Source organism: Rattus norvegicus, chromosome 18, assembly GCF_036323735.1.
Source record: "Rattus norvegicus strain BN/NHsdMcwi chromosome 18, GRCr8, whole genome shotgun sequence".
NCBI lineage: Eukaryota > Metazoa > Chordata > Mammalia > Rodentia > Muridae > Rattus > Rattus norvegicus.
In genome coordinates this window covers 12,305,828-12,318,989 of record NC_086036.1, presented here as the reverse complement: position 1 = coordinate 12,318,989, position 13,162 = coordinate 12,305,828, and the positions used below count along the sequence as shown (strand labels likewise).

Sequence of the window (13,162 nt, the reverse complement as noted above, 5' to 3'; positions counted from 1 at the left end):
TCCCTACTGACTTCCTTATCCTCTGTCTAGGAAGCAGAGAGCTTAGCTACAAACTCCTCCCGTGAAATCTTTCTATCCTCAGAGAGCTAGAAGAGATGTCCACTTGTGCCACGTGGGCCCTGATTCCCTTTGAGACCCTACCATGGGGTTGGGGATTTAGCTCAGTGGTAGAGTGCTTGCCTAGGAAGTGCAAGGCCCTGGGTTCGGTCCCCAGCTCCGAAAAAAAAAAAAAAAGAACTAGAGACCCTACCATTCTGTCTGTCTCTGCTGGGGCCCGAGCTCTCCCGGAAGCCCCCGTCATACTGATGCTCTCTGTCTGTCTGTCTGCCTGTATCTCTGACTGTCCGCAGCATTAATAACTTCTTTTTTTTTTTTTATTAACTTGAGTATTTCTTATATACATTTCGAGTGTTATTCCCTTTCCCGGTATCCGGGCAAACATCCCCCTCCCCCCTCCCCTTCCTTATGGGTGTTCCCCTCCCAACCCTCCCCCATTGCCGCCCTCCCCCCACCAGTCTAGTTCACTGGGGGTTCAGTCTTAGCAGGACCCAGGGCTTCCCCTTCCACTGGTGCTCTTACTAGGATGGCATTAATAACTTCTAATCAGCCCCTTAGTTTTCAGCAATCCATCTCAGTGTCCTCCTGAGCCATCTGACACACCCAAGCGTAACAGTCCTCTGACCTCTACCCACATGCCTTCATGTACTGTAACGTGTGCGGGCACGCACACATACAAAATGAAAATAAATAAATAAACTTCACTTGTATTGGCACAAACGAGGAAACGAAGAAAGCTGAGTACTAGGTGTATTTTGCCACACAACACAGTAAGTAGTATTGTGTTATTTGGGGGTAACTGTTCAAGTGTTTTGGAGGCTAATAAAGTCTGTCTTAGTCAGGGTTTCTATTGGTGTGATGAAACACCATGACCAAAAAAGGGAGAAAAGGGCTCATTTGGGTTACATTTCTGAATTGCTGTTCTTCACTGAAGGAAGTCAGGACAGGAACTCCAACAGGACAGAAACCTGGAGGCAGAAGCTGATGCAGAGGCCATGGAGGGATGCTGCTTACTGGCTTGCTTCCCCTGGCTTGCTCAGCCTGCTCTCTTATAGAAACCTGGACCAGCAGTGCAGGGATGACTCCACCCTCCATAGGCTGGGCCCTTCCCCATTGACCACTAATTGAAAAAATAAAATAAAATGCCTCACAGTTGGATCTCATGGAGGCATTTCTACAACTGAGGCTCCCTCCTCTCTGATGACTCTGGCTTGCGTTAAGTTGACACAAAACCAGCCGGTACAAAGTCCAACATAATTCTTCTTGCAAGCTCTAATGGAGTCAGATGACCGTGTTCGTAATGACTGATTCACTCTGCTGAAGGGCAATATAGGTTGCTGAGGTGCAGGAGAGCCTGCTAAGCTACAGCCTCGTCTCATATCCACGTTCATCCCATGCCTCCTGTGGTGTCGTGCATGGTATCATCTGTTGAATCTCTGCTCAGACGCAGAGAGCTTATGGAGATAAACACCTCAACTCCTTCCGCCACCCGCAGGAGTGCAACTGAGGCAGGCCTGTCATCTCTCCTCTGAAGCCTGAGAGCCTGAGAGCCTGAGAGCCTGAGAGCCCAAGTCCATGGCTTTTCCCTGCGCCCTCTCCCTTTGCATAGGTAACCTCTTTTTGACCTTGTTCACTGTAGGGCTCCTGGGGCAGAACAGGCCCAGGGCTACTCATTACCTGGCTGTGAGGAAATTCTAGGCTTCAAACTAGGTGACTGAGGTAAATGAGAGGTTGAATATCTCATGACTGTTTAAGAACAGTTCTGAACATAAAATATTCTTGCAGGCAGGCTCGGCCTGCACTGCTGCTTCTAGTCCAAAGGCCGATCTATGCGTTCCTTTGACTTTATTGTTCAGTATGAACTGTGTCTCAGACCCCTACATGTCTGAGACCTTGGGTTTTTCAGCTTCCCTCAGTTCTTTCCCTTTAACCTTATAGTTGGCTGGTGGGTCAGAGATGTGACCCAGTGAAAACGTTAATTCGTTCTGTCTCTGTCTCTGTCTCTGTCGTGTCTGTCTCTGTCTTTTTCTAATTCTCATACCATGACTACTTATACAGGAGTTGAGATTGGAGCCAGAAGACCCTCTCTGGGGTCCTAGGCTGACTCATGTAGTAACAGCATCAGCTTCCTCATTAACAAAATGAAGTAACTCTGCTGTTATTACAGTTACAGTGGTGATCAAACAGAGTATGAAGGTGACAGCCAAAGGTTGCCTCAGATTCCTCCCCAGGAGCCTGTAATTCCCCAGAAACAGACAACTTTTTAAAAGGGAGGAAGTTTGCCTGAGAAATAAAACACATTCCAGACACAAGCAAATTAAAAATGACCAGAGCTCATACGCCTGAGTGAGCTCATAAGCATTAGAATTAGTGGGAGGATGTGTGTGTGTATGGGGGGGTGCTGTGAGGGGAGGGTTTAGACCAGATGTGCATGTCAGAGGGGAGGATTTAGACCAGATGTGCATGTGAGATGGGAGGGACTTAGACCAGATGTGCATGTCAGAGGGGAGGGACTTAGACCAGATGTGCATGTCAGATGTCTGCCTTGATTATTCTTCACCTTATTTTTTTAACCTGATATTAAGGTTTATTTACTGTACTTTATTTGTATGAAAGTTTTGCCCACATGTATGCATGCATGCTACATGTGTGCCTAGTGCCTGAGGAAGTCGGAAGAGGGCACTGGATCTCCTAGAACTGGAGTTACCATGGTTATTTCTTATCTTTTGTGACAGGGTCTTTCACTGAACCTGGAGTCCAGGGATTGAGCTGGGTGAGCTGGTCAGAAAGCCCCAGGGGACCCACCTGTTTCTACTACTGCAAGGTAAGCAGTTTATTGAGTCATGCTTCCAACTCTCAAAGCCACATTTGTATGTGAGAGACATTAGTATAGATTTCTGTTAGTGCATGGAAAAATCACACACGAAATAATATTAATTGTTCAACTGAAAATCAAACTTTACTTATAATACCTGGCAATCTTACTCAGCTGATTTTCTTAAGCAACCTGCTTTTGCAGCTACTGGCACAGCCCCTGAGCATAAAACCAGAGAAATGAATTCATGGTCTCTATGGGCTCTTCCTCTTCCTACAAGGGTGAAAATTGCTACTTTATCCTCCCTTCTAAGCCTGACATTTTACTCTTGGATTTTCATATACTGTATATGCATAGTATATGTATATACAGGCACCCACAGTATAGATACTTCAGGTGAGTGGTATCTATGAAGGGTGTTCTTAATTGTCAACTTGAATACATCTGGAATGAACTACAATTCAGAAATAGAGGGCACACCTGTGACACACACACACACGCACACACACATAAACTTTCTGCTGGAAGTCTATATAAGGGTATGAAAAAGGGAAGATTTTGCTCTTTGCCTGCTTGCCCTTCCCTTGCTAGCAAGCCCATTTCTTTACTGGTATTAGAGCTTACTTTCTTCAGAATTCTAGCCTCTAGGGAAGACCAGCCCAGACAACTAGCTTTGTGGACTGAGAAATGTCTGGATTTTTGGGCCTTCTGTTCATAGGCAGTCATAGTCTTAGTTGGACCATAGTCTGTAAATCATTCTAATAAATAAGTTAATTAATAAAATGTAAATAAATAATTTATACGGGGATTTATTATATAATTATATTGTCTATTATTATATGAATATAATATGTATGGTGGTTTATTATATATATGTACACACATATGTGGGAATTTATTAGAATGACAAACTATGGTCCAACTAATCCAATGAGTATGTGTGTGTGTGTGAGAAAGAGAGAAAGAGAGAGAGAGAGAGAGAGAGAGAGAGAGAGAGAGAGAGAGAGAACACAGGTAGCAGGGACTAGTGGGAAGGGGAGACTGGGGCCAAGCCCTTCCTTGGGATTGCTCACCATATGCTTTCCTATTTCCTAGGCCTGCACCATTTTACTGTGTCCTCAGTGACAGCCAGGCTCAGCCTGGTATGTTATTTGAGTGTAGGCGTCCTGTTTTAGAGGAAGAGAAATGCCAGGGACAACCTGAGGGCAACACGTCCACTCTGTAGTGAGAGTTGGCAGATCTTCCCGAGGACAGCAACGCAGCTCAGGTTCCCTAACTCTGGGAATTCCTCTGCTCAGCACTGCCCGACAGAACTTTCTACTGGTAATTCCACAGAATAAGGCCACTACCACAAGTGTTGAGTCAAATTTGAAGCCAGAATGATGGACCTTGGCCAGGTCCCTATCCAGGATTCCCAGAGAATGGCCATGAATCATGAATTATGTTCATCAGGTAAACCAAAGGCAAACCCCACAAGCCATGTACTTCCCACTTTCATCCAATCAGAGGCAAGCATACATCCTGACATACTTCCTGCCTACATACCTCCCACCTATATATGATCAAGTACATCCTGTGCAGCTAGGCAACCAAGCTTGTTTACAGAAGCAAAAACATGTGACTTGTTGTCTTTTCTTTTCTTTTATTTTCGGAGCTGGGGACTGAACCCAGGGCCTTGCACTTGCTAGGCAAGAGGTCTACCACTGAGCTAAATCCCCAACCCGTGACTTGTTGTCTTACATGAACAACAGCTCCAACAATCCAGGAAGTTGTCTGTCCTGGGTAAGTGGGGCTTAGAGTTTAGAACTGTTTTTGTTACATAGATCTCTTAAGCATAACAATTTAAACTCAAAACATAACTTTATCCCCTTTAAGTTGTATTCCAAGTCAAATCCTTGACTCTGTGGTGAGTACCTGTTCATATTGGGATCTAATAACTATCAGCTTAATGGCTGCCAGAATGGGAATTTATGTATCTGGTTAAGGCATCAATCATTCAAAGGCCAATAGCAATTAGCAGAAATAGGAGGACCAAAGGCTCTGTGATGGTGACACAGAAAAGACAAAAGGCAGCAGCAGATCCCATCCTGTCCTGTAAACTCTATTCTAAGCCACTGTCCCTGGGAAACTTTGGGAAACCTTGGGAAAGACTGCTGTTTCTTGCCCTTGGAGGAAGCAGAGGCTGCAGTCTCCTGTCCTTGGAGTGATACTGCTACTAACCCAGACATAACTCTTCTTCAGTATGTAGATGAGCTCATGGTTGTAGCAGAAACTAAAGAAAATTGCCAGAGAGGAACTCAAAATCGTCTACAGGCTCTGGGGGACATGGGATATCAGGTATCTGCTATAAAAGCTCAGCTCTAGTCCGGGGTCCTGAGCGTCTTACACAGATTTGGCACTTCATGTACGACACTCTCATCAAGGCCATCAGCATGGAGCCTGACCCAGTCATCCTCTCAGAAATAATGCACTCCTTTGCAAAGTGCATTGAAGTAATGGGACATAGGTGCCTCACCAATGAACACTCTGAGGAGCTGGAAGGTATAGTGAAGGAGAAGCTTGACAAACATTTCAAAAATCAGAGTTGCGACAAGTTAAAAGACAAGATGAAGATTATGAATGAACAGGTTGAAGAGTCACAAGATGAGGATGATAATGATGTTTATATACTGACTAAAGTGTCAGATATTTTACACTTGATTAGCTACAAAGAGAAGGTGTTGTTGTGGTTTTAACATCTGTTCCCATTAATTGTCAACCTGATTTGTCCACATAGACCATGGCCAGACAGACAATGGGCATTGTACATCTTCGATGATATCATAGAACACTGTAGTCCAGCTTCATTTAAGTATACAGAATATTTCTTAAGGCCAATGCTCCAGTAGGTATGTGACAACAGCCCGGAAGTCAGGCAAGCTGTCGTATGGCCCTGGCGCCATGGTGCAGTATGGTGGACATAACTACTGCCCCTTCTGTACAGAAGCACTCCCACTGCTTGCAAGTGTCATTCAGTCTGCAGATTCTGACACCAAAGAAAATATCAATGCCACAGAGAACTGCATCTCAGCAGTGGGAAAGATCATGAAGTTCAAGCCCGACTGCGTGAATGTGGAGGAGGTCTTACCACACTGGCTGTCTCGACTCCCCCTCCATGAAGATAAAAAAGCTGTCCAGACCTTCAGTTACCTGTGAAACCTGATTGAAAGTAATCACCCAATTGTGCTTGGCCCAAGCAATACCAATCTACCAAAAATATTCAGTATAATTGCAGAAGGAGAAGTGCATGAGGCCATTAAACATGAAGACCCCTGTGCCAAACGCCTGGCCAATATAGCTCACCAAGTACAGACCTCTGGAGGATTGTGGACTGAATGCATAGCACAGATCAGTTCAGAGCAGGAGGGAGCCATACAGGAGCTCCTGAACTCTGCCTGAAGGGCCTTAATACCACTTGACAGAAGACTCACTGCAAATAAATGTTTACCCTTTTGTTTAAAAAAAAAAAAAGCAGCTCAGCTCTGGGAGACTGAAGTCACCTATCTCAATTGTATTCTGGAAGAAGGCCAGCAATGGCTTTCCATGACAGGAAAAGAGACTGTCATCAACATCCCTTCCCTCCCCCACCCCAGAGCCCACGATAGCTGAGAGAGTTTCTTGGGGTCTGTGGGCTTTTGAAGATTATGGATTTGGGGCTTTGCTGAAGTAGCTAAACCTTTGTATGAAGCCACCAAGGAAGCCAAGGACTTTGTTTGGACTCAGGAACACCACAGGGCCTTTCAGAAAATAAAACAGAACGCACTGTTGGCCCCTTGCTTTGGAGCTCCCAGACATTATCAAGCCATTCCATGTGCATGTTGATGAACATAAGGGAGTAGACAAAGGGGTCCTGACCCAAACTCTAGGGCCATGGAAGTGACTAGGGGCTTATTTGTCAACGAAATTAGACCCAGTGGCAGCAGGATGGCCACTTCGCTATGTATCATCACTGCTATGATGTTACTGGTTAAGGATGCAGATAAATTAACTTTGGGACAGAATTTAATCATAACTACCCCCTATGCAATAGAAAGAGTATTCAAACAGCTGCCAGAATAGCGGCTCAGTAATGACTGTATGATTCATGCTACGAGAATGCCAAAGCTTTACTGAGGTCCACGGTATATATACACCAAGTCCATCACGTGGAAAAACCCTGGAGGCACAATGGAAAGACAAGTTTATGTTCTCAGGATAAAAACAGGAACTGACTCGACGGTGTTACTGCCCATCAGCCAAACAGCAAAGGCCAAGATGTTCTTTTCCTAAAAACAAAAGCTTTTGGGGTTGGGGATTTAGCTCAGCAGTAGAGCGCTTGCCTAGCAAGCACAAGGCCCTGGGTTCGGTCCCCAGCTCCGAAAAAAAAAAAAAAAAAGGAGAGAAAAGAAAAAAAAATTTCACATGCATCAGCAAGGCTCAGCAGGGGGCAAACACTGAGGGAGCCCAGGAGGGTCCGACAGGTCCCCCTTTTTTTAGTTTTTAAAGTAGTCCTCTCTTAGGTCACTCTGGGAAAACCAATACCCTTACCCGTCATTTGGAGTCTCTGCTAGTCTCAGAGACCCTGTCTTAGGTGGTTGCTGATCCCAAAGGGTTGTCCGTCATATGCTAACTACTTCTTGTAAAGGCTGAGTCAGATTTTGGCAGAGTGAGTGTCTCCTGCCAAGGAGAGCAACACTTGCTTAGTTGCTGCCTGGGAATGTTGTCTACGCATGTGACAAAGAAGTAAAAGGTCAACTACTGAGGCACCAAGAGCCATAAGCCACTATAAGGTTTTGAACTCTAGTTGGAGTCACACAAACATGCGTGAAAATAGGAGAACAGGAGGCCATATGAGATCAAGCCATTCCTGTAAAAGTGCTGTCTGTTGATTTAAATTTAGAGTTCCCAATTGTCAGCAACTTTTCCTTTAAATTTATGTACTGTGCTTGCCTTAACAACAGGCTGGGAGAGGGCAATCCCAGACACTGCAGCTACAGTGGCCACAGTGGCAATGGCTGTTATAATAGAAGTGATGATGTCAATGTCTCTCCTATGACGGTTCAGGATCAGCTGACTCTCTCCCAAATGACCAACAGGCAATGGAACCATGCCTGGGATCTGCACAACCAGGGCAGACTACTCTGGTCCCCAGTAACCTCACATAGATGGCAATTCCTGCAAAGAATAGTCAAGACTATCTCCAGCACTAGTACCATTCCAAACCACAAAGAAAATGGAGGAATTACACAGGTGAAGGAAAAGATATTAAAATTTTTACTAAACCTACTATTTTCAAATTAGAGGGAAACTTCAAAGGTGATAGATGTATTCCAAGAGGCAGTGGAATTAAAAGCTACCCCCTGTCTTAACATCAGAGGAGCAGCATCCAGGCATGTAATAGGACCACAAAGAAACATTCCAGGGGGAAGTAGAGGGAACAATGTGTGCTGCCTGCAACTGCTCCCACACAAGTCCATGTGCTACCTCCAATCCCCCAGAGAAAAGGGACCAGTGCTCCACCCACACAGGATAGGAAGCAACTTAGCAGTGGCCCTCATGAAAAATCTCCCAATCCCATCCCATCTACATGGGCTCAAACAATCAGGTCCTCAGTAGACACAGATTGAGCATCCCCCTGTCTTACCTCCCCAAACCATTACAGGGGGCAAATTCCTGTTGATGCAACATCCTCAGCACTGATTGGGGTTGACTGGCAACCACTGCTCCCATGTCAGGAAAAATGTCTCTCCCCCAACCCGCAGAGCATCTCCTTGAGCTGTCTGGGCGCACTGCTCCCGACATTCTCCTCTGCATATGAGTCAATCTCCCCCAGACAGCACTGCCCTACATAATTGTAAGTAAAGGGAGCAAGAGAACCATAAGCAAAGCAACTCCTTAAAACTTAGAGGAACATGTTATCTAATAAACTGATCTACATTGGTGGGGTCCGGGACCTCAACAACAAGATACACTGCTACCTGTCTAGGGGGAGGCTCAGGAAAAATTACCCCTCTCCTTGTAGCCTTGTCTTCATAACAGCACTCCAAGGAAGGATAAGGTTCATAGGCAGGAGGAGCAGTAGCTCCCTCTTCTTTACTCAAGAAAGAAAACATCCTTGATCAATCTCCACAAAGAGATCATGGCGAGAGGAATGCTCTCAGGGCCATCTCTCAGCAGTGTGTTTTGCAAATCTGTCTTAATATGTTCCCAATCAGGAATATTAAGTCCTCCTGAATGAACAAACCAAGAACTAGTCTTTTTTAAAGTTTTAATAAATTCTTTAGCTATTTTTACCTCTATCCCTGTTCCCTGGTGTTTGAGCAGAGCTACCATCTGATCTGTTAGCTGTAATGTGGAGCTCGAGGTTCCCCTGGCCCGATCCTTTTACTTACTCCGAACTAAACTTACCTTTGGTTCGTCGCTGCACCACTCACCCAATATGTTCCTTTTACTTCACCAGCTGGCTTCCTGGAATGATCCTGTCAGGGGCTCCTCAGTTTCCCAATCTCGGTGGGACCTCCACTTGATGGTTCCTGTGCTACCATGGTACTAAGAACTGGGAGTAGGACTGGAGGATTTAACAAAAGACAGAGACTTGGGTCATTTGTGCTATGAGAATGCAAAAGCTTTGCTGAGGTTCACAATATATATACACCAAGTCCACCGGGTGAAAAAAAAAAAAACCCCTGGAAGCACAATGGAAAAAACAAGTTTACATTCTCAGGATAAAAACAGGAACTGACTCAACGGTGTTACCCCTCATCAGTCAAAGAGCAAAGGCCAAGATGTTCTTTTCTTTTAAAAAAAAGTTTCCACATGTGTCATCAAGGCTCAGGAGGGGGCAAACACTGAGGGAGCCCAGGAGGGTCCGACAGAAAGGACCTTTCATTATCCTGCTAACCATGCCCACTGCCATTAAAGTGGACAGGATCACTGCCTGGGTGCACTACATTTATGCCAGATCAGCTGATCCACTCTCTCCTAAAGAAGATTGCTGAACCCTAGGGGTGCCGAATGAAAAGTTCAAAAGGGCACCACCCCTCTTAAGTTAAAATTAACTCGGTCTTGAACCTATTATTTTTGTTAACTGTATGTATTACATCAGTTTTTTTACTTAATCTGGGAGATTGAAAATCCTGAGGCTGGCTATCATGCCCAACTAGCCTGTACAAAGGGACCACTTAGAACACCCTGATTTGACTTTTGATTTAGGCCAGCTAGCTGATAACTCATGGCCTGACACTCAGACATGAGATTCACATCCCAAATGTAGATGGGAGACTTTTCATATATGTCTGGAGGCAGGGCTGCCACATGTAAGGGTCCCGAACAATAGTACTGTGCTGCTTGGGCATGTGAGACATCAGTCACAGGAAACCGGGAGTGGAGGTGTCAAAAGGAGACCTTATCACAGTCGCCTGGCAGGGAGATGGCTCCAAAGTTTTACTCAGGTTCACTGCCAAAGAGAGGCACGCTAAAGGATGGGGAGGCACGAAGTTGTGGGGCCTTAGGCTTCACACTGTCAGAGGTAGCAATCCTGGATTGCTTTTTACAGTTAGACTCTTGCTAAGGCCAATTGTAAACCCATTGCCAGCAGCTGTGGGCCCACATCAGCTGCTATAATAATGTCATCTCTACATTATCAACTACCTTATCCCCGGTTACCCAATTGCAGGGACCCTCAGCTCTACAACTTCTCGTGAAACACTCAGAACCAGTTGCTCCACTCTGGTCACTCTGGTCAATGATGTTAAAGACCTTTCAAATTCTGAATGCCTCCAATCCAGAGCTTACCACCTTTTGTTGGTTATGTTATAGCTAGACCCCCTTTTAAGACTATTTCACACTGTGTATAGATGGTCACAAAAAGTTCTAGCTTTAACCATGCAAGCCATATCAGGGCAAGGTTTCTGTCTGTGGAAGGTCTCTGTGTCACACCAACACCTCTACAATTAGACCATTCCTACAGTTCATTCCAAATGGATTATTCCCTTGAAACAGGCATGGTGGGCCTGCTCAACAGGACTGACCCCTTGTGTGCATAGAGAAGTTCTTAATTCCTCTACCCCAAAAGGGTTTTATATTTTAGTTCAGTTAGTGCCTCATAACCTTTTATTCAGAAAAGACAGTATTGAAAACTTTGATGGGGCATGTTGAAGGAGACCTCATGGAGCAGACAAGGGAACCTATATCTTTAGCCTTAACTTTAGTTGTAGGGACAGTTTAAAGGTTAACATTCATTTACCCCTTACCTAATCATGTGATAGCAAGGCTTGATAGCCCCAGCTTGTGAATTTTCCCTATATAAACCCTAAGCCCCTAGGCCCGAGTGTCACATTCCTAACCTGTTGTGCAGGGAGGATTACGGTCCGAGTCCAAACTCGAATAAATGATTGTCGTGTGTTTGCATCAGAGTTGTGGTGCCTGGTGGTCTTTTGGGGGTCTCACAAACTGGGCATAACAACACCAGAATTATTGTCCAGGAGGAGCATAAAAAATGAGAATGGGAGCCAGTTATTTATTTCATCTCAGAGCCCCTATTTTTGAATTTTTTATGAAGTTCAGCCAAATTATCTCTAAAGACTCTCAAGAGGTTTGAACTGAATCAACAATTTTCTCTTAAAGCTACCTAATAACCTGGCTTTACATGCACCCAGTTGAATGTCCTATCATACTGTGGAACTGTTTCAGCTAATCAATCTACCTGTTGATAGTTCCTGGTCTATTTGGTTTTAACAGGTATCTTTCTAATAGTGAGAGAGCCTGGAGGCTATTATGAGTCCTGGCATGCCAGTAGGCACTAGGGTAGCCATTTTGTCTCCTGTGCCAGGCAAATTCCTTTGGATCGTACATTCTAGCCTTTTGCTGAGCATACAGGATGACATACTCTTTTTGTAACTATATCCTGCTGAAATTAGGATGCTGTTATCAGGGCCCGGCAGGCTGGAGTGCCAGTTAAAGGACAGGTGGGGACTCAGGCACTGGGGCATTCATCAGAAGAATCTGGTTTGTTGACCCAGTTGAAGAGACAGGGAACAATATGGACTGACTCACATTAGCTTTCAACAAGCCCAGGGCTCCCAGATATTTGGACCAGTTTCTAGCCCATAGCTGGTTTCTGGATGGGGTCTGCCAGCTGAGTAGAAATCTGCTGGACCAGATATAGACTAGAGATAGGAATCAAAGTTAAGAGACTTAAAGAGAAATCTTACATTTTAAACTTCCTCCTTAGGAGTTAGTGGTCAGTGAGGAAGCCGAGACTGTTTATTGACAAGAACACTTACCCAGAGTCCATTTGAACAGTGACAGGTGGATTCAAATTGTGAATCTCCATTCGTTAGTTTGCAAAAAGAGAAAAAGTTTTAGATACATTAGCATTTCTGTGGCTTATAATCTGTACTGAAATCCATGTTGTAGAAAAAGCACCTAACAGGTGTCCGTAAACAGCTGGAGTAGACCTTCACCTTTGAGTAACAGCTAGAGTTTTATTTTGGGTTTAAAAAGCATGGGTACTCTTTCCTCTGTCACAGAGGACTGGATATACTGATTTTTTCTCCCTCCCAATGATGTTTTCAATCCAATGAGGTCTTTTAAGTCTATATTTAGAAGAGAACCAAAGGAAATTTAAAATCTTTTGAAACTTAAGAGTAATCAGAGCTTCACCACTTTGTCAGATCAATGTTAAAACTCTGAACTTTAAAAGTTATACTTTAAAATCGTAGTCTAGCAATAGCAGAGAAAGGTGGAATGCAAGCTGAAGCATTTTTTTCCTTATCCTAAACCATGTTCTTATACCTTTATAGCTTGTATTTATATACCTTAAATCACGTTTTAAGCTTTCACATTCTCAAATGTTTACAACTTGAATTTGCACACCTTAGATTTCTTTTTAGACCTTTACCTTTATATAAACCTTAAACTTTTTTTCCCTATCTAATCACTTGCCACAAGACTCAAATAGTTAATTATTGAAAGCAGTCTTGCAAAGTGACTGCCTTTAAATAAAGGAATAGCAAAAAGCTACATCTAAACCCTGTTTGTCTTTTAGTATGAAGGAGACCAAGAAGCTTTAGGAAAAGTAAGACATGATTTTTTGTATATGAAATGAAGTAACAGGATAGCTACTTAGGGGAAACACTTGGTACCTGTTGCTGCCATAACTGATTATGCTACAGTTAGCTGTCAATACCATCAGAGACCTGAGAAATATAAATTAGAGCAAGACATATAAATGAAATGACCTCCATACTGGTTAGAGAGACTTTCCAGCTA

The 13,162-nt window shown here is 44.1% G+C and overlaps 1 pseudogene; it reads left to right on the top strand.

Annotated features, from left to right (window-relative positions):
• The first annotated feature begins 4,251 nt into the window (after positions 1-4,251).
• Ipo5-ps1 (importin 5, pseudogene 1) lies at positions 4,252-11,929 on the top strand (annotated as a pseudogene).
• The last annotated feature ends 1,233 nt before the right edge of the window (positions 11,930-13,162 follow it).